Raw genomic sequence first — 25,513 nt, 5'->3', positions numbered from 1 at the left:
CAAACTTAGGACTCGTACCAGACCATTTCACTCTACGTACAGTATATCTCTTTTCGTAACGAAAATGTATTTCCTGTCTTAGAAATGCTCTGGGCGGTATGTCTTGCACAACGTGGACTGCAGATCTGTGATATTGTCGAATTCGAGGGATCCAGCAATCATACTGGATTTGACTGGGATTCTGAAATGTTTCTTGCAAAGGTATTTGGGTTTGCTTGAACATTTAATAAAAAAGTGATCTGAGACTTCCTAGCTTCCAGTCTATAATCTCACTGTAACTAAACTAGGATGTGATGTTTCGCAGATGTGCAGTGTGTCTTTACGCTTGGCATGTTCAAGACTATTCGTTGCGTGAGCTCCTCACTGCGTGTCCTGTACTGTATTGTGATTTCGTTGACATTATCTACGAAGAGTACAGCGACTAGAACGCCTTGAACTTTTTTTCGGTATATAAAAGAAAACGCTAAAGCACATACACAGTAACTAACATTTCCTATATGTAGGTTTTCTGATTATGTCTCTACTTCACTTAAATTCCTTAGTGACAGGCGATTTCTTTCCGATATTTGTTCTGGCGCGGTTATTGATCCCATACTAAAGATTATTTTTATAAAGAACATGTCACTTGCAAACTGGTATCGGGAAAGTTTTATAATATGACTTTTTATTTTAAAAAAGTAAATTTATCATAACCTATATGATTTCTTACCAGCGTGGAGCTCGAATTCACAACCCCAAGATTAAGTGTTTGGTACTAGTTGCACCACAGAAAAAAAATGAAATCTATTTACATTAAATACTGCGGCTCCTGACCTTTTCTTCTCGTCAGAGAAGAGGTCGGTCTGGTCTCCAGATTATCAACTATAAGATCAGACCGTGCTCCTTTGTAAAACAGTGTTGGTTCACATTGCTTAAATGGGGCAACACATCAACTCGTAATCGTTCGCTGTACACGCATGCCCCCCTTCACTGAAATAACATAGACGAAGGAAACTCTCTTGTCTTGGGCTGCTGTCACCCGGATTCAAAGCGCGGGTATTGCGATCACAGCACAAAGTACTGACTACTACACCATCGCGGCGAGCTGGGACAAACTATCGTTTATTTTATTCAAATGCTCACAGTGTCTTTAATCTGATGGATTCATATACCGTGCTCATGAGAAAGTCACAAACCTGTCATCTACACACTGTTCCCAGATAGGTGATTCCAGATTCTACAGCTCTCTAGCAATAGTGGAAATCAGGCTACAGAAATGGAGAAAATCTCTTCAAAATGTGGAAATATATTCCCGAGACGAGTCTATTCTCAAAGGTCAACTCTGCTTGCAAGTCACCACTCCCCACATTGCGCAGTGTAGCGGTTATAACCTTCTATTAACACACCAAAGGGCTTCAGTGAGAAAGCGGGCAGAAATAAAGCGATCTCTTTCATTTATACGTTTCGCACACCTGACGGGGTTTTACGTTGCTCTTTTCTACACTGAACTGATCATTTGGACATCGTAAGGCAAGAGAGACACATTTCTATGTAATCAGGAAACCAGGAATCCTAACCGTTAGCCCGTTAGTGCCACAGAGAAAAAAAAAACGTTTCAACGAGATAAAATTGCAGGATAAATGCATTTTTTTCTTTTTCGTAGCGTTTGTGTTTTGTTTGATTTAGCGAATTTTATACACTTTATTTCTGACACATGACTTAAAAGGCTGGTAGAGTATATTTAATACAAGAGCGCTTAACAACAATTTTTATCTACCGTATTGTAATGTTTTTTTTTAAAAAGCAAGTTAAATGGATATATAGTAAATATTTTTTTTTCATATAATAGTGTTTACGGTCTGAAAAACATCATTCATTATTTAACGAACATTTGGTATAATTAAAAAAAATACTAATTCACGAATGTTAACATTTTTTTACAATAACGTGTTCTATTGTGATCTTGCGCCCCGTGCAGCAATATCACCAGACAGTTTAATGGTCTTAGTTCAGGTGGGTAGCTGCGTCAGCATGCGTAGGCTGCAAAGGAACAAGTAATAGGTTTATTCCATGCTGAAAAAAAAGAAGAAAGAGAACACAACGTTTTGGCCGTGGAGCCTTCTTCAGGTGTGAGAGAGACAGGGCAGTAGGCAAAGGTAAAGTAGCGGGAGAACAAAGGTTGGGAGGGAGGAGGAGTGAGAGGCGGGAGCAGGGGACAGAAAGAGAGGCCAAACAAGAGGTTTAAAGTCAGAATGGGTGCAGAGAGGTGTGAAATGAAACTTCCAATGAATGGAGAAAATTTAAAAGAACAGTAGTCTGTCGTTAAGGGAAGGGAGAATGTGTGACCCTAGCTGCAGAATAATTTTAGTTTCGGTGGTCTTTCTGATGTATGAGTTTGGAAAACCGTCTATGAGAACACTGGTGCCTGGCTAGCTCAGTCAGTAGAGCATGAGATTCTTAAGCCCAGGGTCGTGGGTTTGAGTCCCATGTTGGGCGGTGTTTGTCTCCTTATTAACAAAGTTTCCCACTCATCCTTGACCCTCTTACACCTCGATGGTACCGAGCACCGAATGTTGTGTTCTCAAAGACGGTTTTCCAAACTCATACATCAGAAAGACCACCGAAACTAAAATTATTCTGCAATTATTTTTTCAGCATGGAATAAATCTATTACTTGTTCCTTTGCAGTTTAATGGTCTGTCGTCCTTTTACAGTTCTGGGTTTTATTCTGTCTTCAGATGTACCAGATGTATTTTTAAAATACGTAAATAACAATTCTGGTGCAGCGAGGCATTCTGATTAATTCAGATTCACTCTTCACGTGTGTTATAGATATTGTAGCGTTTGCAGGTTCTTTTCAGAATGAAGGACGAGTGGAGACGCGATTAAGAAACGATTTTTAAGAACTTTATTTTCTTTTCACAAAAAAATACATTACATCACAAATTAGAAAGCTTTACATTAATATACATACTTAAAACAGTATATATGATCACATCTCATTACATTTTGACACGGTACCAGTTACATAGCAACAATTTCTTTTTTTCTGGTGCAAATCACATTCTTTACTTAAACATGATAATGTTTTTCACAGTTTCTATGCCCTCTATTTCCCACAGATTTTCTGCTTCCTCCCTCCCTTCTCTCCACAGATCTCTGAGGTAATAGTTCTCTCGGGTGATGAACAGGGCCAGGCTACCTGCTGCCTTGACTGGGACCTCGATGCCTTTGAACAGCCCCATGTTCCTCACTCTCCACAGGGCGTCTTTCCCACTGTTCACCACGGCCCAGATCCTGTCAAACACGTCAGGAGGAAGTTTGACAGGAGAGATGCCGTATATGACGAAAGCAGCGGTCAGGGTAAATTGGGGCGAGAGAGCTTGCAACCAATCTTCAAACTGTGCCCAGAAGGCCTTAGCAAAAAAGCAGGACCACAGGAGATGGGTCACAGTCTCCTCCTCGCCGCAGCCCACCCTAACGCAGCGAGGGCTGGGGGTGAGGCCCCTGCGGTACAAGAAAGTTCGTACCGGTAAGCACTGGTGGACGACACTCCAGGCTAAATCTCTGTGAATGTTGCACAGAAACTTAGAGGATGTGTGTTTCCACACCTTCCTTGTTTGGGCTGATGTTAAAATGCCCACAGGGGTCTGCCTATTGTTCTGGGGTGCAACGAAATCTTCCAGTTTTTGGACGCTGACATCTCGGAGGGGAATATGGCCAATTGGGTGAGATCTTAGAAAACTTTTAACTGTCCCATAAATTGCAGGGCATGTGTCAGAGAGTGGGACATCCAGCTTGGGTCTGACACCCCACACTCTGAACACCTCCCTACCTACCCAGAGCCTGGAAAAATAAGTCCAGGTACGCGCTGCAGGTGCTTTTGCAAAGCCTCTCAGCACAGAGGCCAGGAAAATGCACAGCAGCTTCGTAGCAATATCTGGGACAGACTTCCCCCCTGAGGGTAGCGGCCTGTACATTATTTCCCTTCTGAGTCTTTCCTGCTTCCCACCCCATAGAAATTGAAACATCAATCTCCTCAGCACCGCCGCAACACGGTGTGGGATTGGGAGCCTTAGGTAGAAGCCAGAAAATTCAAGACAGGCAAGAGCTCGGTTTTGATGACCAGCACCTTCCCTGTCATGGTGAGGTCTCGGTCCTTCCATTGCATCAGTTTTTTGTTTAAGATTGGCAATTTGTTCTGCCAATTTACTGTTCCCATCTCTTCTCCAAAATACACCCCCAGGACCTTAATTCTCTTCTCTTGCAGCCTGAGATCATGTCCTTCTTTTGGCTCCCTCCAGCTCTGATAAAAAATCTCTCTCTTAGATTTGTTAATTTTTGCAGAGGAAGCCAAAGAGAAACGATCACAGCACTGCAGAGCTCTGCTAATTGAGGCATTGTCAGAGAGGAGGAGGGTGACGTCATCCATGTATAGAGATGTCTTTACCTCTCCTCCCCCAATTCCAGGCACTGGTATCCCATTAATGACCTGATCCTTGCGCAAGGCACAGGCTAAGGGCTCCATAGCCAAAACGAATAACAAGGGGGATAATGGGCAGCCCTGCCTCACCCCTGAACAGACTTCAAAAGGGCGTGATCTATTGCCATTAACCATTACTCTGCTGTTGCTACCTGTGTACAGCAGGTTAATCCACTTTCTCATGATGGGGCCAAACTTCATGTGCTCAAGTACCGATGTTAAGTACTGCCGGTTTAGGCGGTCAAAGGCCTTTTCTAGGTCTACACCTAAAATGCACAGAGGGAGGGAGCGATCCTCTGAGTACAGACAGACATCCCTCAACAAGGCCAGGTTGTCGCTCATCAGGCGTCCTGCTATCCCACAAGTCTGTTCTTTCCCTACCAGTGAGGCCACTACATTTTGTAGGCGCAGGAAAAGGGCTTTGAACAGGATCTTAGTGTCCACGCCTAACAGGCTGAGGGGTCTCCAGTTCTTTATGTCATTCTTTGCTCCTTTCTTAAACAAGAGAGAGATAGTGCCTTCTCTTAAGGAGTCAGGCAGCAATTCTGTCTTATAGCTTTCCTCGAATAGGAGCAGTAGCGGATCCTGAAGCAGATCCCAAAAGGTGCAATAAAATTCTTTAGGGAGCCCGTCAGCACCCGGAGTTTTCCCCTTCTGTAAGCTCTCCATAGCCTGTCTCAGCTCTTCTACTGTCAAATCCCTCTCAAGTACTTCCCTATCTTCTTCACTCAAAACGTTTTCTAGCTTTGAGGTAAAAAAATGAATTTCTTCATCCTTTACCTCTGTAGAGCTGTACAGTCTTGAGTAGAAGGCCTCGGTGCAGGAGAGGATAGCACTCGGCTCTGTTCTCTCTCGTCCCTCCTCATCAACTACACTTTCCATGACAAACTTGGAGCCTACCACTTTCCTGAAAAAGAAGCGAGTACACTTCTCATTTTCTTCCAAGAACTGCACTCTGCTTCTTAACAGCACTCCTCGACTACTTTCTTCGGCTATGCTCCGGATGTCCTTTTTTAAAAGGGTGATATCCTCGAGCACATCGAAGCCACTGTGCAGCATCGTGTAGAGACGCTGCAGCTGCCTCTGTTTCCTGGCTAGCACTCCTCTCCGTCTGGCAGCAGCCTTCCTTCCCTCAGCCATGAAAAAGGCCTTTGTCCTCACCTTCACCTCCTCCCACCACTCTCCTACTGACCCGTACAGACACTGCAAGGACAGCCACTGTGATAGTTTCTCCTTGTAGCGGGATACTACCCCCTCGTTCTCTAGCAGCTTTGTGTTGAGTTTCCAGAGGCCTGGGCCAAAGACAGTCCCGCCCTGGAGTTCCACTCTACACCCTAAAGCCTGATGATCTGAGAAGAAGACAGGCTGAAGAGTGACCCCAACAACTTTCACTCTCTCTGAGACAAAGCAATAGTCAATTCTGGAGCTGCTATTCCTCCCTGACCATGTATATCCTGCTGTTGTGGGATATATACATCTATATGTGTCTGAGAGTTTAAAGTCTTGAACTAAGTTTTGCAGGGCCAGTGAGCTGGAATCCAATTTTATCGGAGAGCTAGACTGCCTGTCTGTGTGCTCTAAGATACAATTAAAATCCCCTCCCACTATCACGTCTGTGCTACATAACAATAGGGGGGAGAGTGCCTTGAGTAGCTCCACCCTTCCTCCCACGTCAGCAGGACAATACACATTGATTAGCTGCAGGTTAACGGTCCCCCATTCCACATCCACACACAGCAACCTGCCATCTATGACCCTCTGAATACTTTTCAATTTGAATGCCCATCCTTTGAAAAGAATGGCAACGCCAGAGGCTCTGTTGTTATTGTCCCCTGACCAAACAGAAGGCCCTTTATCCCACCTATCTTCAAAGCTTTTATACCTCTCTTGATAGGCTAAAGCACACTCCTGCAACATCAACACATCTCCCTCTCTCTGCTGGAGGTAATCAAAGACAGACTGGCATTTAACTCTCTCATTGATACCTCTGGTGTTAAGAGAAATTATGTTTAGAGCCATATTACATAAGAAAGTGGAACCAGTCTTTACAAAACACATTTCTCTTCTGTCTCACCTGTTACCTTCTTCTTTTTCTTTTTCTTCTTACCAATTTCCTGCCAGCCATCCTCTGAATGAGCCTTCATCAGGGTGGCAGCAGTAAAAGCGTTCACGGAGTCTATTTCAAGGAAGGGGGTAGAGGGAGGGGTGGAGGGGTTCCAGCTGTTCCCATCGCCATGCTCTCCTTCCTCCTCGCTCGGGGAGAAAACAGAGTCATTTTTCCTTTTCCTCAAGTCCAGCTCCTGGGAGCACTGAGGGGAAAGGGGTGCAGCCGATGCACCAGTCTCCTCTTCCCTCTCACCCACCAGCTGCTGCAGATCCTCCGTGATGGACTGGATGGAGGAGAGGAGGACATCTGTAGGACTTGCAGAGTCTGAGAAAAGCAGCTCCGCTGAATCCTGGGTATCCTCGCTGGACCCGCTCCACTGGGGGACCCCACACTGGCCCTCGTTCTGAGGAGCAGGAGTGGGGGAGGGGTCCTCGCTGTTCTCGGGGGTTTTCAAACCCTCGTGCTTGTCTGGTGCAGTCTGCGGTTGTGGGGGCGTAGTGGATCTCTCTTCCACCGGCCCCGGAGCCACAGCAGGACTGATCCTGGCTGGAGGCTGAGAGTCTTTGTCCAACAAGGGTTCTTTGTTTGACTTGTTGTTTGCTTTGGATTTTCGGGCCGGTTTGGCTGAAACAAGCACTGCCTCATCCTTTCTCATTTTGAGTTTATTGGCGTAGGCGTGAGGGCAGTTCTTAAAAACGTGTCCTTCCGAGCCACATAAATTGCACTTTGGCAGCATTGAACAGTCAGAGGCTAAATGTCCCTGTTTGCCACAGGTCTTGCAGCATTTCACAGTGCAGGACAATGCCAGGTGTCCCACAGCACCACAGCGCCGACACACCTTTGGTTGTCCCACATAAAAAACATAGCCATTGCAGGCGCCCAGCCGGATTGTAGAGGGCAGGTGCCTTAAGCCTCCATTTACATTGTCCGGTAGCAAGCGAACCTTGAATTTCCTTGCTCCCGTTTTTATACAGTCAACATCTCTAACCTCAGTTCCATGGTGGACGGTGCAGTACTGGTTAAGCCAGGTGTGAATGTCCTCCGTCTTTGCCAGTTCCGAGAACATAACAACATGCACCGTTTTCCTCTCTCTCTGTGTCAGAGACTGCAAGTTGATCTTCTCAAGGGCAGGAACTTTCCCTCTTTTTGCCTCAAACACATCCACACATTGTTCAAACAGAGAATAGGTAGCAAAAACAACCTCAAATGCTTTCTGACCTGGGAGAGCAAAGATGAAATCCAAGTGCCGAGGTTCAAAGCCAAGTTCCTTCTGCAACACTTTTCTGCTGAACTGCATACGATCCATGAAGAGATCATCCAAAAGCTCAAAACGCACAGCATTCTTACAGGATCCAAAAGTTGCAATTTCATGAACTACAAAACAAACACTACTTTCACAAAACAAGAAAACAATCCAACTACTCCACCTACAGGCTGATCAAGGTATCTCCCCTGCCAGGTAAGTATGAGCTGTACAAACCCCTGCAAGCGGCCCGCACCCACAGCACAAAGCGCGCAGCCTAGGCCAGCTCCTCGCCCCGCACAACACCGCCTCCTGCTGGGCCCACTCTTTCGCACACTCACACGCCACACTAACACTCAAAAGGGTGGGCAAAACGAGAAAACGAGCGCGCCGTTTCCTACACATCTGCAGTCGCCAATGCCCATTCGCAGCATGTCCCGGGACGCAATTCGGCCTCATTTGCATAACACCAGACCGGCAGATCGCTACGCAAGCTCGCGCCGTGCGCCTGCCACACACCGAACAAACACCGGAGCCTTTTCAGCAATTTCCAAAAAACGGGCCTGCTCGCCTGCCCACAAGGCTCCGTCTCTTACCCGCTCTCCAGAGCCTGCTACCTTCTGTGCTGTTCTCTCGGCACCGCTGCAGCGCACACAACTCCTGCAGCGCGGGGAGAAAGTTTACACGCTCCGCCGCAGGGAAGGCTCGCTCCCACTGTTCACCACGGCCCAGATCCTGTCAAACACGTCAGGAGGAAGTTTGACAGGAGAGATGCCGTTGTAGCGGCAATGCTTGTTAATAAGACAGAATTAAGCGGTGGTATGCTGTCCTAAATGAGGCCCCATCTCACCCTCCATCTCTGTGGTGCAGCCACAGAGAAAGTATTCATGCAGGCTGATTTAAGATGTTTTCTTTTGATAAGGGACAGCTCCCAGATGGGGATGCACTTAGCTAAGCCTGGCTATCATGATCAATGGTCATCCATTGGCGCCTATCTGTCTAGGGAGTGCCAAATGGACATCTGGACTGCATTCCTAAGTGTCAAGAGTAAGTGACTCATATCTCACCTTGATCAACCAATCAGGGACTGGCAAGGCGTGGTAATACCATGTGGGTCTCCAATACCCGCCAAACTCTCAACCAATCAGCACACATCTGTGTCTTGGTCAAAAAGGGAGCGCAAGCTCAGATCGGGGCTCTCCTTGGCCATTTTCGCGCATCCTCAGAGACAATCATGTGAGAACTGCTGTTGTCTGCAAAGGGACTTGGACTTTGTTCTAAGCGCAAGGCCGAGGATCCCGTACGTACTCAGAATTCTACCAACGTGAATGCTACGCTTGATCAACGGCAGCCTACAGTTGGACCCTCGTCGACAACCTGAATAGCTTATTCAGAAGCAGCGCTGGCCCGGGAACAAATCAGCTTCTTCCCGGGCAAAAGAGTGACTTGTGAGGACTCGCGGTCACACTCTGTGCATAGAGACTTTCTACTAGCCAGCTGGACTGCTGGTAGATCTCCTCGGAGCAACGACTGCCCTGCGCGCCGCAGTCAGATTCCTCCGCCCGTCCTAATCCGAGCTGTACCTCAACTGCTCGGCCGGTAGCCAGAGGACGCCGGGACAACGCCCATTGGACAACCTCTGGAACAGAGGCTGCAACAGAGCCTGTCAGCTGGTTTGGTGTTCGTGCCGGGAAATTCCAAATCCATACACAGTGGATAAGTAAACCCCATGTTCTACATTGTGTCTCGAGAATTCAATTGTACCTCAACACAAGTTGTTATCAATTTAATTCATGAGTAATGTATTTACTTCCGAGTTTAGAGTAACAGTGGGTAATAACACTGATTAGCGATTTGGTAACCGAACGATATATATTGACATATATTCTCTGTTGTGTATCTCTTTGTGTTGGCATCTCTTCGAGATTATATACCTTGTATATTGATAACCCTCACAGTAAGGTCTGCCGCTCGTATCCAGGCAGACTAGTATATGTTTGGTGCACAATTTATATGAATAAATGTATCTCGTGTGTTGAACCCGTGTGTGTGCGTTGTTAGTTGTTCTGACGATTGATTTTCTAAAAGCCACAACGAACAACCTCGTGATTACTGCTACAATTAATAATTGTCTCAGTAAACCCATCAAACCTCTACAACCACGATACACCACCATAAACTATATTAATTTAGGAACATAAACATATAGTGTAAACTGTATATGGCTGATATTGGTAGTTTAAAGAAAAAATACACACCAGTATTCCACTTTCTTCCTAAACATTTTAAGCATCAAAGTCTTACATGTAGTAAGATTTTACCACGTTTCGGAAACGTTTTTACATGCTCCTTCTGACCATATTTAGTTTATATACTTTGTGAAAAGTCATAAGACATTAACATTTTCTGTGAATGTGCTCGTTATCGGAGTAAACAAAAGCATACTTTTAGAATTTGATTAATAGGGAATATAATATGGAATCACGTACCTAAAGAAATTAATAACGATATAATTATTTTTATGTACTGTAGCTCAAATAGTAGTATAATACACTTTCTATGGATACATGTGCTTCTACGCAACGCAGAAGCACATCCACAAGTAACATTACCTAGCTAAGAGAGGACATTGGCTAGCCAATATGATAAATACAGTGGAAAAAAGCAATTGGGAAAATAAGACCTGCTGATCTGTTATACATACCAGGAAGAGAACAGAATATGATTTTTTTTCTGTTCGAAACGTGTGTTGTCTTTATGAAATTCATGTATTTTAAACGTTTAGTTAAGAAGAAAAAAACTTACAGAAAGATACTAAGCTGATCACGAGATAGAAAGATCACCCGTTTTTCGCGCATAAAAAGTGGCTATTAACTGGGTGAACTGTTATTAACTGGAGTCAACTGGGTGAAAACACATAATATGAACATGAAACAAAACAAAAAATAAAAATAAGATACAATCTACAGACATTAAAACCGGTGTCATGGAAATATAACTATCAAGGAAGCCACAAGAGAGAGTTCTCACCTGAGTAAGGTCTTTATTTCAATATTGCAATATTGGGAGCCCTGCTGCCACTTCGCAAAGTGCAACCAGAGACTCAATTTGTTACAAGCAGTACAGGGTTTTTATAAGACGTTGCGCTGTAAAAAAGCTCAGCGCTTTGTCCCTTCTAAAACTTCCCCTTTCCCTAAGAGAAAACAGATTACATCAAAAAGCGAAAGAAGAAGCACTAGATATGTTACTCAAAGCTTATCAGTTACTTTCAGCTAATTCTAACGACCCAGACAGCATATATTGTTTTGGTACATTGTCTTCTAAAGTAACCTAAACAGTGTACTTTGTTGACGCACTGTCTTCTAAAATTCTGCACGTACTGTAGCACAGCAATTACATCCTTGAAATATATTATCTAAAAGCCCCAGTATATTTTTTTGCAAAGCTCTCTACATTTTAAGAATCAATTTACTTATTAGATTTCCACTTCAAGACTTGTTTGGCTGGCGTTCGGGGAGTCGCGTTTTTCAGAATTGTATTGAGATCGTTTTCCACAGAGCTCAGATGTCAAAGCACAGCAGCAGCTCTCCACAGCGATCCTCTATAGCGCCCTTTCTCCCGCAGCTCCGTCCTCATTGGAAGGAAGCAAGAGTGAAAGGCTGAAGTGAAATAGAGCGGGGACGAAGGCAGTGAAGAGAGAGAACGTGGGAAGTAGAGAAAAACGCAAGGGAAAAAAGCAGTGTCGTAAAAGAGGTGACGGAGCTGTCCTCTCTATAAGAAGGGTGCCAGCGAGCCTCGCTCTCGCTTACAGCCACACCTCCTTGAGCACGCCTGATCTCGGAAGCTAAACAGGGATGGGCCTGGTTAGTACTTTTATGGGAGACCTCCTGGGAATACCAGGTGCTGTAACCTTCTAAGCGCAGGAGGCGCCCTATCCCCGCTCGCTCGCTCATTCCCCTGTTCACACGTGCAGTGCGGCTTGTCCGTCTGTTTATTTGTCAGCTTTGGCGAGACACGGGTGCTTGTGTATTAGCGTGAGCGTTTTTTATTCTGATCATGAACAGTTTTACAAGTCCGCAAAGGATCGAGGAAAGGTTTATCGCCAGCTGAAAAGAGACACAGCGCTTCGGCTGTGGAGACTTGTTCGGCTGGCGTTCGGGGAGTCGCATTTTTCAGAGTTGTATTGAGATCGTTTTCCACAGAGCTCAGATGTCAAAGCACAGCAGCAGCTCTCCACAGCGATCCTCTATAGCGCCCTTTCTCCCGCAGCTCCGTCCTCATTGGAAGGAAGCAAGAGTGAAAGGCTGAAGTGAAATACAGATGCAGCCATTCAAAATGAGCGTTAAAAACCCGCGGTACAGTAACCAACCCGCAGGGCACCGTAGGGCACCGCGGTAAGTGATTGGCTGGCCAAAATGACCGACAGGGGCACTCGTGGTGCATTGGTTGGTAGTGAAAAGATTTAATCATTTAATGTCTTTACTGTGCACGTTTCAATCCGCTTAGTTTTGAATATTTATATGGAATTTTACCACTAAAGGGAAATTTTAGTAGCTGAGCATAAAAAGAAGAGGAGCATAACGCATCTGAAGGTCATGAACGATATTAATTTAGGAACATAAACATTACTGTATGTACATAAACTGTACTGTGTATGGCTGGTCTTGATAGTTTAAGGAAAAAATACACACCAGTCTTCCATTTCTCCCTAAACATTTTAAGCATGAAAGTTTTATGAAACGGTACCCAAATATGTGATTGCTGTATAGAATGCATTTTAATTTTTTAAAATTATTTAACACGAAAATTAAGCTGTTTACATCTTCCGCCTGAGAACAGTCACCCGTTGCTACCCAACACAGAAACACAGCCACTAACTAGCAAAGAGAGGACATTAGCTAGCCAATATGATAAAGAAATAAATGATTATTTTGTTTATTTCTTTTGCACATTTATTTGAACATTTCCATCGATTGTACAAGCACTTGGAAACTGTCCAATCCCTAGTTCATCAAGCATTTACCGGTCTGGCGCCGGTCTGTGTCTTCTAGGATATAATGCCAGCGAACTCTTGTTTTTATGTCCACTATAACTACGCTGGGCAAACGTTCTGAGGTCAAATTCTTCCAGCACGGGGGTACCTTTAAAGCGGAGACGACGGCACCGACATTTTTTGGCGCGCCTTCTCTTTAAGGCCCTGGCCAAATATGAAGACAGTACGTACAGTTATAATTCAAATGGAATTAAAAACTACAAATCCCAGTTACCATGGTGGTGCTTGTGATCATTGCGTTTAACCAACGAAACAGGGCGAAAAATCAGTCACATGACTTTGGGGCAGAGTTTCGAAAGCTTAACCTATCAGCAACAAAGCGAAATTTACACGATAGGCTACCTCAAACTGTCAGTTACACGACTGTGTATGTCGCTTCAGCCACTCCTATTTGGCATTTTAGTTATGGAGGCGAGAAGACGCCCCCCCCCCCCTCTCTGGGTGTCTGATTTGCCACCATCTTTAACTGTTCGGTGTCCGAATCGGAGTAGCTACGCGTACGAAATAAAGTTAATCCCAACTACAAAACATATATTTTTGTGGTAAGAGGGTGCAAAACATCAGTATTTACTGCTATTAATTACTGTACGATTTATAGTTGAAATCTGAGCCTCGATATAAAGTTAGATATAAAGTTAAAATCTCGACAAAGCAATGTAGGAAATACAGAGAAAATAAATCCTTTCTGACATCTAAAATCAGTTTCGATCAAGGTCTCTAAAACGAACAAGAAAAAGAGGATTTTCGGAGGGCAATTACGCTGTGTTTATATAGAATAAGTGATTTATGAGCAATCTAATTTCTTGTTCGTTTAAAACAGTGAAATGTCAGCTCCAAAAGATCGCACCAGAAACAGCACTCTCTCTGCCTGTCATAGACGTTCAGGAAAGGCTGAATGAAGTCATGTCAAGTACAATAATTCGGTGATCAATAATAACAGTTGTAGGACAGTATATAAGGAGGATAAGGATTTTGAAGTTGACTCGAAATCTGATAGGTAACCAGTGCAAGGACTTGAAAACAGGTGTAATGCATCCCTGATAGGATTCTTGCTGTCATATTCTGAACATACTGAAGATTGCTCAGTGTGGATTTAATTTCCCCAGTGAACAGGATGTGCATTTATTAATTCTAGAAAAAAAGCCTTTCTTGATTTCTCTAGTTCTTAGTTTCTCTAGTTCCCTTTAAAATAAACTATTATTCCACAATGCAGAGTATTACATGGCCAGTATTTACACATGATATTTGTGATTTAAAGAAATTAACACAAGCAGCTTTTGGAGATTTAAGTGTTGGCTGAGTTATTGCAGGATAAAAGACTAGAGATGTTGGCAAGAAGAAGATAATTTGGGGAAAGCTGAGGAATACACTTATAACAAGAACACTTCCTAATGGGGTTAGGCATACTTTTGATGAAGATGATGAAGTTAACAGACTATATGTTTACATAGATACTGAAATAAGGATTGTATTTTAGATTATGTGTAGTTGCTGGCATTGAACTGTGTGTTGGATGCACATGAATTGAAGGAATGGGCAAACATAGCTGATGCAGATCCACAGAGCCAGCATATTAAGATGTTTATAATTAGAGGCAATTTGTTTAAATAACTAGGTATGGATACTGATGTGCAAGAGAGGTGGAAAGGCTGTTTCCTTAAGCCAGCACTATAAGATATTTTATTCTCAGTGAGATGCTGCCATTTCATAGTGGGTTTCTAACACTGTGTATAGTTCCATCCACACAGTGCCTTTACTTCCATCCATTTCTAATCTCTTTATCCAGTACAGAGGATTTGGAGCCTATCCCAGTAAGCAACGGACACAAGGCAGAATACACCCTGGACATAGCGCCAGTCCATCACAGGACAGACAAACACACACACACCAGGGCCAGTTTTCCCATAAACCAATTAACTTACCAGTATGTTTTGGAGTGCGAGAGGGAGTCATATCACACATATGGAGAAAAACCATGTAACCCAAAGAGAACATGTAAACCCCACACACACAGGATGGCAGGAATTGAACCTAGGACCCCAGTGCTGCAAGATAGCAATGCTAACCACTTCGCCACCATTATAAAAGGATGGATATCTTAGTTATCTTTCTAGTTCACAGGTTTGCATGCATAATTTAATTTTGAAAGCCACTGAGACATCAGGTACTACTGTTGTATTTATGAAAAAGAAACAAAACAAAAAACATACTAACAACTGTGCCATCCTACTCCTTAGTTAATACATTTTATTATTCATAAACAGTTAACATTGTTAGCAAAATATTTTGAATTATATTTAACCCTATTTTTTCTTTAGTTTTGTATTTAACTTATTATATGATAGTCAGACTTAATGTATATTTGAACAATGAAAATATATTTTTACAAGATTTTACATTAAGCACTTAAAATTAATATGGTTAATAATAGTAAACTGTAACATGCTGTAACAAGATCGGTTAAACTGCGAAGAAAATGCTTTCAGAGAAAATGTTTCAGGTGTGAAGATCATAGATCTCCAATGCAATTTCAACCAAACCTGTTCCCACACACCCTGCCCCCACTACCATTAGAATATACACAAAGCACTGAAATCTTTCGAGCTAATGATCAGGTGACCCGAGAGAGAGCGAGAGAAACACCAAGGGGTGTGGAACCAGGGAACTATTTACATGGAAAACGGGCGATCTCCCCAGACTATCCTCCCGTTTCACTGTTACCTGGATACCTCTTTATTTAGAACTCACTAACACTGATTTTTAGTTTAGAAGGATTCAAGTAGGGTTTTAGATGAAAGGCAGCGACCTTAATCAAGCCCAAATCATAATTGAACCCATTCAGAGCCTACATTACATTTTAGCGTTTCATTCTGAGCAGAAGACCCTCACACCTGAAGAAGGGGGAGGTGTCTTTTGCTGGAAATCTCGCCTGCTTCTACTTTACAAGTACAACCCCCTCTCTGCTGGAGTGCTGGCTGTGACGAATTAAACTGGTTTCACAGGTTTCAATCACAGACCATGTGACATGGGAGTCAGGAAACTGACACACAGTGCCACCGGATTTGATAACGCTATAAAAACGCTATAAAATAATGTGACTAGGCACAGAACAAGTTTGCAGCACAGTACAATAATAAATGCTGACCATGACTTTAGAAGCATAAATTGCCTTACACTCAATTTAAACGCAAGCTGTCTTTAGCCCTCTAAGCTGGTTCATACAGAAATGTAGAGATCCAGGCTCAGAACACACAGCTTCATTAGCGAATACATATGCAGGACAACTAGAGAAGACGTTTTACAGAGGATGGATTTTTAGAAACATCCCATCAGTGACATCACTGAAGTCAACTCCTAGGTACTGTAACTGTTGTGTGGATAGTTTCACAAGAATCAGACAAAGGTTTAAGCATCACTTGTTCTAGATAAAACTGCAAAAAAAAAAAACAACAACCCATAATGTACTTCTTTGCGGCTCTGTTTGCCCAAATCATATATTCACAACATGAAATCTAGAAAATAATATTACGTAACCAAAATCCGCAATATGGAAACATAACCTGTGTAATTGTTGATAGATGATGTACTCGTAACATTTTTTCAAGACAAACTACAACATTTAAAAAATGACTTGTATGTACTTGATATCTCTAATCAATCCACGGGTCCCAGCACAAAACGAAACTAAAACGCATACCGTTTCGCGCTTCTTATTACTTGCTCAAAAGTAATTTGACCGTATGAAATGCATAATATAAACCTAGAAACATTAACGTGAGCAGTACTTAAGCACTGTAGTATCGGTGTTAAGACATACCTCTCAAATACTGTAAATCAAGTTAAAAATATCTCAAGACCGATTCTGGTCATAATGAAACCATGTTTCGTGTATATTTTCTTTAAAGTACCGAGACCAGCCATATACTGTATGTTTATGTTCCAAAATTAATATCGTTTATGGCCTTCACACGCGTTGCAGTATGCTCCTATTCTTTTTATGCTCAGCTACTAAGATTTCCCTTCAGTGGTAAAATTAGAAATGAATATTCAATACTTAAACGGGCACAGTTAAGACATTAAATATACATATACATATTGTATACAGTACAGTTTTCATACGGTAATATGTTTATGTTCCTAAATCAATCTCTTTTATGAGCATGTGAAAGGCATGGTGAATCGATTCTCAAAAATTACTGTACTTTGCATGATTGGAAACAAATGCGTGATTGCGAAATGCTGTGGTGTTACTTTTACAAAGACGGTCAATGAAAAAAAGAATGTTGACCAGGGCAATACTTTGAGTTTACACTTACAGCTTGTCCAAGGTCATTCATTATTAATACTATTAGTAATATCTTCGTTAAAGACTGATGGCCACAGCTCAAACATGAGAGGTTGAGCGTTATTAGCTCCACCTTGCGGAAATTCCGGATACTATTATTTTGCTTGTCGTATTATAGGAGAATTTACGGTAACTCGTGCTATTTACCGGTAGACTGCGTACAGCGTACCGCAAAATAATGCGGTATCGCCCGCGCATTTTGAATGGCTGCATCTGTTTGTGAATTCATGATGATCATGATCTCTTTTGATCAGGAACAAAGTATTTCTGATGGAGCGCTATGTTCAAAGATTTAATAAGCTTTACCCCTGCCAACGATTTGGCATGAAGAATTAAAAGTTTCACAGACAAAAGCAGCTCACCACCACAGCCAATATTAAATGTACTTGCTGGTACACTATCATGTGCACTGCCTCAAAAGTGATCTCGGCAGATGTTGTTCCCTACATAAAGCTGAACGTGCCAAAGAGAATTTCTGTTGAGAAAACAAAATATTTTTTCTGCCTTGATGTTAAGCCTGTCTTTTAGAAAGTCTATCTCTAAACACCTCCCGCAGCCTAACAAAAAGCGTTTTTACTGATCGTATTGCAGGTCTTAAAACACTAACATTTGGCAGCGGTGGGATTTGAACCCATGCCCCCAGAGAGACTGGAGCCTAAATCCAGCACCTTAGACTGCTCGGCCACGCTACTTTCCTCCATGCCCATCTTCCTCACATTGCTGGCTTGGAAAATGCCGGGGGCTTCAGCTCTTGTTGTCGGATCTAATGATATCATGACATGTGGAAGTGACTGCATCTTCATCTTCCGAGATGCTTTCAATAGCACAAACGCTACTTTTACCGGCACAAACATAGCAATAATGAAGGAGGTGGGTTTCATCCTTTGTGCTGTTTGTAGGGGTGCAACTCTATGGTGATCTACTGACTTGAAGAGCAAAAATCAAAATCCTCTGCTACTACCATTGCTTTTTTCATAGTTTCTTCAAATCCTTCATTTGAACGTAGATTTTGAAGGATATTGATGATAGTACCACATAAATTGTGGTTTTCTTGTGATTGATAATTTTATTCAAATACCAGCCTTTTTTACAGTTCCTTGCGTGTTTCACAAGGTATAATAGCCCCCCTCGCATCCTCAGCTAACATATTTTAAAATTACAATAGATTATACAGCATGCATGTTTACATTTATATTAAAATTAAAGTAAATATACAAGAATACATACAGTGCTAACCCAATAATTCTTGTCAGGTTCTCCAACAAATCTGCGTTGTTATGTTAACATGTTTCAGCTGAGGGTGCAACAGGAGTATAAATGAATTTTCCCGCCAGCCATTCAAAGACCAAATTCCATGAGTGAACATTATTTTCTCAGAAGTTGCCGGCATTGGACTTTGCCGGTGGTATTGAATTATGTCCACAACTGTTGTAGTAGTTCCTTCTTGAAATTCAACACGTGCAAAGCACTCGTAATATCATAGGTGTTAAAGTTCGCTGAGTCTATTCGAGTCATGGTGTGTATCCCTGCCTATCATTGGGAGACGGGTAGCTTTTTTACACTCAGATTCCAATCTTCAATGCTTTGTGTGAGAGCTTACATAACTTTCATTTTCTCACATTTTCTGACGACTGCTCCAAAGGGGTACCCTGTCAATTCCGAATACTTTTCAAAAATCTGCCTGCATGTTTGATTATTGTCATTTCATTTAGAAAAAGTTCAATATTGATCATAACTAAAGAAAATAATGATCACGAACAAAAAAGGGATAAAGATGCGAGTTGATCTTGAATCACAGCTGGGTGACAAGGGCTTCTGTTCTGATATGGTTGTACGAGAAACGGGAGGAATCACCAATCTCCTATAGAACATGAGTTGAATCAGGAGTGGGACATTTCGTATACTCGTGCATATGTCAACGCCTGACCTACATCATAAAACTAACATTAAGTTGTCAGAGACATTCATTTATATACAAACAAGAGACAGACCAAGTAATAATTCTACATTAGTTCAGGTGGGTAAAGGTAATAAAGGTAATAAACCTATTAATAATTCTACATTAACGTGTCCTACACTGATCAGACTAATTGACATGGTCTGATTTAGAGCCTGTGCAGTTCGTGCTAATTACAACAACGACAGTTCTGAACCCTCATCACCGAACTGAGCACAAGTTCAGCTGTTCTCCAGTTTTGTTACGCATGGTTTTTCATTGCAATTGAGTTCAGAGCTGGAGCTGATCTCCAGACAGTCCAGTGTTTTGGGTAAGTTGTCGAAATTCGCATGAGGCTGCAGACAACTTACCCAAAGTGTTTTCTATAGCTTTCAGGTGGAGTTCATTTATATAAAAGAACGTAAGTGGTATAAACGCAACAAGCCAGGCGGCAGTCCAACTTATAATTTTCTGACGCAAGGCCTGACACGTTATTCATTACGCCACTGACCCTGCTATTGTAGTACTAAAAAAAAAACACGTTTTCTACATTTATGTCTGTTCACTCTAAAAACTAAAAAAGACAAAGGGTTTGTGTGTCGCGCTAAAATTCCGCTTCATTTCGAATGCAAATAAAAACCGTTTTGTTCCAAGAAATCACAAATTTGTCACATCCTTCATACTATACTTCTCTCTTGTATTAGTAAAGCATTTTGATTTAAACTGAACAATATATGAAAGGTTTCATCTATACACTTACACATAATAAGTATACGAATAAATACTCGGAAGAAGCCGCAGCTCAGGTATTTAAAATCGGATCGGAGGATTTAGAGTCCAGACTGCAAACCAACAGCTGACACAGGTCTTTTATAGAACCATTTTGATTTCCTCTACTTTGTCCCCGTGACGTCATTGTCCTGCTCGCAGCCGAGCCCGACACACGTCTGGTTTCTGTCGCTGGGCGCACACCCTGCGGTCTATGCGGGTCCTAATACCCCAGTACAATGACGGGGACACTAAACTGTAAACAGGTGCCGTCCTTCGACTGAGATGTAAAACCGAGGTCCTGACTCTCTGTGATCATTCAGGAGAATGGTGGTGGTGGAGGGGAGTCCCCATTACCTGTAAAGCGCATTGAGTGGAGTATCCAGAACAGCGCTATATAAGTGTACGTAATAATAATAATTATTATTATTATCATTGTAATGTAAAATGCAATAAAAATAAAAAAAATATCAAACTTTGATTCAAAATAGATTAATGTAAAAACTGATAAAGCTAATGCTTTTTTCAGGGCTATATCTACTTTTTTTTAAAAAAGCAAAGTCTGTCGCGATTGTGAAAGTTAGAGAATGTGTACCAGCGGGTGCCTTCACATCTCCAGCTTCAGTCTCGCCTGTAGCTGCGAGAAGGTTAAAAGCGCACAAGTGATCTGTCTTTCGTCAAAGTAATTGCCGGAGCAGTAAGACTCAGAGCACCGTCCAGCAGCTGTAGACGATGTTCGGGGAAGAGCTAATTCTGCTTTTAGCACAGGGAGTGAGAATGAGCTCAGTCCGGCTCCCAGCAGAATCCATCCTGGTTTGGTTACAGTGCGTCTGAGGCTCTTTGGATCGTAACGTAAAAAAAACAATTGCTCACATCGTGTGACTTCCACGACAGGAAGGAAAGGTATCACTTAAAAAAATCAGAACTGAAGATTTGGATCCTGGGCCTCTATTTGATCAAATTATTAAAATAATAATTATCAAAATATCAGATTGTGTTTCTGCAACATTTCGTGCACAGTACGCCATTTCAATCTAAAACAGTCACAACGAGGGCTTTACACGCAGTCTGGGGTATTTTCCCCTTTTAAATTTTTGCCACTTTATATCGAACCTGTTATACTCCCAGAAGTGCACAGTAGCTTGTACTTAATACAAATGTACAATGCATCACTGGTATAAACAGATGTGTGCCGTGTTTGCCTTTGTAAGCATTTGTTTAAAAAATAAGTTCACAATACGATAAAAACACAGAAAGCACAAACTTTATAATACAACGATACAAAATCAATACCAAATCATTATGCCAATTAAGTACCTATCCTTTGAAAACAGAGAACACCTTTATATCTACAAAAAACTTGACATTTGTATGTATTTTTGAATTACAAAGCAGACAGAGTAGTCCCTTAATTCAAAGTTCAGATCTTGGCCAAAATAAGACAATCAGACGTGGGCTGAATTCAGAACAGGAACCTCTACTTCGTCGTTTATTGAGCTTTTGATCAATGTCTGAATGAAACAGATTCGCTTTTTTAACTCTTTGATTAAAGTACACAAAAAGCACCTTCCTTCGAACCAGAAACCTAAGGACACCCTGCTGATTCTACAACACTCCTCCACTCGACCAACTGAGCTATCAAAGGGATGGCGGTAGGCTTTCTGGCACATACTGCCCAATGTAGTGAAATGTTCCGGGTGATTTAAATGCCACTTCGACATTAAGTTTCCAACTCGTTTCCTTAGTCTTGTTTACCTTGAATTTAAGCCACGAACCAGGATTCTACTGTATAAACTTCCAGGGATATTACAAAATGTTTGATGGGGCATCAATCATTCCAGGCGGAAATTGACTCCTTTTTTTTTCTCGAGGGATCATATTAAACATTTCATTAGTATCGAGAGGAGGATCACCATGAGACACAAAACAAACAGTTTCTTTCTGTCTTTATTAGAAAGTAGCATTTGTGCTACATTAATAATATTTTCGTGGAAATAAAGAAGTTGTAAATTTTAAAATTTATATTTGAATCGAAATGTGGTTTTGAGTTAAATACATGTTCATGTAATTAGTTTGTGTTTGTCATTACTATATATATATATTGCCATGTTACTAGAATTTGTAACTGAAGTTTACTAGTTGTGTTTTTTTATGATGGTTAGACATTTGTTGATTACAATATTGTATATAATGTATAATTTGAACTACATATTTTTCAGGTGTGAATAATTGTATATTTTAAGAATAAATTTCTAAAATAAATCATTGGCTTTATTTACTAGTTTCTACACCTATAAAAATCTTTCTTTGATGTATAATAGACCTTTAACTATATATGTATAATAGTCTTCTAAATTTATCCGTATAATAGAACTCCAACCATTTATGTATAATAAACATATAATCATAGATGTCTAATTGACGTATAATGATATACGTATATTAGAATTTCATTCTAGACCAGTTACGGAGCACATTTACACGTCTAAGGTATGCGTTTAATAGTCGTATATTCTACATCTTTTGCCCACTGGGATGTGCCGATTTTAACTTGGCAAACCACGATACACATTTTCTAATGAAGCCTTAATTAAAAGACAGTTTGTTTCTCGAAAGCGTGTTATGTAAAAAAAGAGAAAAACGAAAATATATGGATGGTAATCTTTCAAAGCTGAAGATTTTACTTTTGAAAAATTGACATTTTATGTATGCAGATGCATTCGCTGGTTTTAGAACATTGCTGTACTTCCTGAATAATTTTCAGTATTATAAAGTGGGTGTAGATTTTTCTTTCAGGTTAGGACACGAGTGTGTACATGTGTTTGATTTTCGTTTCACTGATTCTCATTGAAGATTTGGGAATTAACGACGAAAGAATCAGTTGCCTCGGAAAGCAGAAGGTTTGGTTCTCAACGATATTGAAGACACACCCATGTAGAGCAGCGGGTGATGATTTGTGCTATGAAAGACCAAGCACTCAAAGTGACGTCTGCGTTTACCGTTTAGACTTTTCATCTCGGGCGCACTTTTAGAAAGCAAAGATAGAGCAGTTGTGTTGAATCACTATAACAGCCGTCAGCAGAGTGGCCCAGCGGACGCGTGCTGGGCCCATAACCCAGAGGTCGATGGATCGAAACCATCCTCTGCTATGTACACTTTATGCACGATTGATAAGCACACCATCAATTTAATGAAGTGCATTAAAACTGTTTTTCTATCTCGTGTGTATGAAAGCTTCACACTTAAGGTACTCTTTCATCTTTACCAATAGCAGATGCCCAAATGTATCTTTGGTTGTTCTGCGATCCTTCATAGTTTCCTCAATTCCTTCAAATGAACATCCATATCAAAGCAATTATGTATGTATATATATTCCAATTAAGGTACATATTAAAAATATCAACGCACATTTGTATAATGCTCATTTAATAATGATTGTCAGGGATTGTCAAGTTCTCCAACAAATCTGTGTTCTAATTTTAAAATATTTTTGCTAAGGATACAACGGGTGTGTAAATGAATTCTCCCAACAGCCAGTTAAAGAAAAATTCCACACGTGAAGATGGTTTTCTTGGACATTGACTTAGGTACTGAATTGTTTACTTGTTTTAGTTGCACACGAGTAAAATACGAAGATTTCCTGCGACATTCAAGAGGGTTTGCGAAGAAATCACTTCAATTTTTAGCGGAGATTATGTTTACATCATCACAGTCTGAAGCACATCCCTGAGTGCGTTTGACCCACCAGCCCTTTGTTTAACAGCTGCACAGGAACACATTCCCGTTGCTTTTCACAAATCACTGGCATTTTTTTGCAGCATTTCTTCTGTCCTGAGAAGCAAGATTTGTATTTTATCTTTCAGAAGTTGTATGAATTTCTTGAAGTTCAGAAACAACTTGTTCCAGAAAAGAAATGAACACTTGCTTCAAAGTAAATCAAGACGTATGTGTCTCTTGCTGTGTGTGCTCTTATCTGTCCATCTCTCTCTCCTCTTCTCTCTGGCAGTCTGTGTAGAGTATCTGAAGGGGATGTAACACCACTTGGAAAAGAAGAAAAATTCTCAGGAAAAATTCTCAGGAAAATTCTCAGGCAGAATAAAAAATCATTATTCTCTTCTCAGTCAGATTCCCAGCTCAGACTCACACTCAGACAGGATCTCAACTCCGTACTGCTCTCTATCCTCACAATCCAGAACCAGAAGATATTCAGACAATCAGTGCTGCTACATGAACAATATCAGACAGAACAGCCTGGACTCATGTCACATTTCCCCCTTTTATCCTTCCTCCCAGCCCTCTTAGAGACATAAAAGAGCTCCTGATTCTCCACTCTGTGAACTGGGCTCAGGGGTCACTGATCTGTCAGTTGTGGGCTCTGTTCCAGGTCGAAAGCAAGGAGGTTCTATTAACGCTTTCCAGGACTTCCAGCCCTTCAGTATTACTTTCTTTACTGTATGTCAGCCTCCCAAAATGTTTATAAATGTTTTATAACACATATGAGTGTGGAATTATCTTATTATTTATATATAGTATTTATGTAATAAACACCAGTAGTGACACTATGATCAGTATATTGATTATTTGTAGCCGATGTTCCGATGGTCATGTCTACAATAGTGACCATTTGACCAGTCTGTAGCTCTGAGCAGTGGGACTCAGATCACACAGAAGACCCTTCTGTGTGTGATTCCATACCAGCCCTGGGATTCAGCTACTCTCACAAATGTCTCATAGACCGTCTTATAAATTTACAATTAGATTAAGTCATGTAACAGTTTTACAGATAATTTAAATAATCAGACAGCAGTTTTGGCAATGGATACATCTCCACATGGGGGAAAGCAACTGAAATATATGTGCTCACTGTAAAGTAGGAAGAGGTGGTCAGACAAGCAAAACAACTTTGCAGATAATGTGAAGTGACATTGTTTTGTGTCAATCAGCTCACAGATTTCGCTTCATGTGCCTTAAGCTGTGCAATTTGCATGGTTGTTGAATGAGATTGGTTTCTTCACAAGCCCAGTCAATTGCCAGTGGAGAGCTTGCCAACGCACACCTTCATGAAGACTCTCTTTAAGATTTCATTGTCAAGTTGCCTCCTTTGCATACAATAGTAGCACCGACACTAAGAGAAAGGATGAGAAATGGCGTTTATCAAGCGATTGCGGTGTTTGTTTGACTGAGGATCCTTGTGTGCTGAACTGGCCTCTGGAGAAGTGTAGTGCAGTAAAACAGAAGGTTTGTGTCACTCAAGATTGTTACAGAACAGAACAATATGATTACAATGCTTTTAATGTACGTGTAATGTTAATGTTTCTTTATTAGCCCTATATAATTTCTTGCATTAGGAATTCGTCTTTTCGCATACCCCAGCTTTTCTCCAAGGAGACACAGACACACAGACAGGGAGCGAAGCTGGGGGTCAGAGCGCAGGGTCTGCCATTGTACGGCGCCCCTGGAGCAGTTGGGGTTAAGGGCGTTGCTCAGGGGCCCAACGGAGTAGGATTTCTCTGCCGGCCGCAGGATTTAAACTGGCAACCTTCCAGTCACAGGCACAGATCCTGAGCCACAGAGACACTGCTCCGCCCTTTTGTACGAG

At 41.6% G+C, this 25,513-nt stretch overlaps 1 pseudogene; it reads left to right on the top strand.

The window, feature by feature from the left end:
• The first annotated feature begins 11,615 nt into the window (after positions 1 to 11,615).
• LOC148811908 (5S ribosomal RNA) lies at positions 11,616 to 11,724 on the top strand (annotated as a pseudogene).
• Positions 11,725 to 25,513: the final 13,789 nt, after the last annotated feature.

This window comes from Atractosteus spatula, assembly GCF_055471065.1.
Source record: "Atractosteus spatula isolate fAtrSpa1 chromosome 10 unlocalized genomic scaffold, fAtrSpa1.hap1 SUPER_10_unloc_6, whole genome shotgun sequence".
In the NCBI taxonomy this organism is placed as follows: domain Eukaryota; kingdom Metazoa; phylum Chordata; class Actinopteri; order Semionotiformes; family Lepisosteidae; genus Atractosteus; species Atractosteus spatula.
The sequence above is the reverse complement of the archived record's forward strand: the minus strand, read 5'-3'. Positions and strand labels throughout refer to the sequence as shown.